Source organism: Cyclopterus lumpus, chromosome 19, assembly GCF_009769545.1.
Source record: "Cyclopterus lumpus isolate fCycLum1 chromosome 19, fCycLum1.pri, whole genome shotgun sequence".
Lineage (NCBI taxonomy): Eukaryota > Metazoa > Chordata > Actinopteri > Perciformes > Cyclopteridae > Cyclopterus > Cyclopterus lumpus.
Window position 1 is genome coordinate 7,525,033 of NC_046984.1, and position 1,681 is coordinate 7,526,713.

Sequence of the window (1,681 nt, forward strand, 5' to 3'; positions counted from 1 at the left end):
ACAAGTTGCTGAATGTGAGGTTTAAAAGAGAGAGAATCATCAATTAAGAATCCCAAGTATTTATATGACGATACAGACTCAATCGCATTGCCCTGAAATGTAATTATAGCTGGAAGGTTCAGCGTTTTTCTTTGAGTTTGTAAACATCATCAGCTTTGTTTTGTCAGGATTCAAAATTAATTTTAACTCAAAAAAAATCTGTTGAACAGTATCGAAGGCTTTTTGCAACTGAAAGAGAGCCTGATGCTGTGTAGGAGCAGAGCAGTAAATAACAGTACCATCTGCATAAAAGTGAAAATTTGCATTTGGCACACTTTGACCGATACTGTTTATATAAATTGTGAATAAAAGTGGTCCTAGGACCGAACCCTGGGGCACGCCCTTTATTACATTAAGAGAGCTAGAGGTGATGCCTTCAGCCTGGACACACTGTGATCTGTTTGATAAATAATTTTCAAACCAAGAGACAGTTTGTTCTGACAGTCCAATTGTAAGAAGTCTATGCTTCATTATTGCATGATCGGCAGTGTTATAATATATGGTTTCACTATTCGACACAGAGCAGGCACACAAATACCTCTGAACACCTGACATGAAAATAAGCAAGAACATCAACACTTCTAAATATGCGTTTCTTAAGGCACGCAGAAAGCTTTCACAGTTGGCCGCTGGAATGTGCACAGTGAACTCCATTCCCCACATTATTTCACTTGGGAATGGAGGAGAGATTACCTTCAGGTGAGAGAAACTCCTGGAGCGTGAGGAGATGCAGAGTGGGAGTTCGACTCATCAATTAGAGGAGGTCAGCGATGCCAGATGTAAGCTAGGAGAATAAAGCAGAGACGATGAAAGATCGCACATTGCTGTGAAGACACAAGCAAACGAAGAGGAGATGGAGCTGCAGCTGGTCTCTCGGCACCAGGGGGTTCCTAAGAGAGACAGACAAAAAAAAGGGGGCAAAGTGGGTGAAAAGGAAAGGATGCTTTTAAAAACGTTGGCTTGTTCCATGAACTCTCTAAGGGGATTAAGGGTTTAATGAATTGCCTATTGGAAACCACAAGTTTGAGTGATAGGCAGTGGAGCGAGGCCGGGAGTGCTCATGTGAGGGCGGGCCATGCGTCTATTAGTTGGGTTGGGTTGGAGGAGTATTGACAGGTGGCCTGACCCTCATCATATAGTGCCTCCTACACAAAATATCCTGTGGTGAGCTAATGCATTACATATATTTAATAACTTACATGTAATATCCAATGTGCATTTGGAACTAACGGCTGTCTTTTGTGATTTTCTTTCATGCTCTTAAAGGGAAATAAAATCCTGAAAGAAATGTATTATTAAGATAATTTAATAGTGGATTAGAATTAGTTTAAAAACTGGAAATAAAATAAAAACTGAACAAAATAAAATAAACAGATGAGTGTTGATGGAGGTATTGATCACGATATATATCCTGTTATATTGTATTACAGTTTTACAAAGGCATGAATGAAAACGAAAGTCACATTGCACCAAGCCGCTTTACCTGTAAAACTTTGTTTCTGAAAAGTGCAATTCGGACTTTTATGTTTTTGCAAGCGAGAAAAGGTGGAAAGAAAAGTGTGCGCGCGCCAGAGAGAGAGAGAGAGAGAGAGAGAAACCCAGACAGGGAGGGGACGGAATAGAATGTACCTCGTGCACTTGT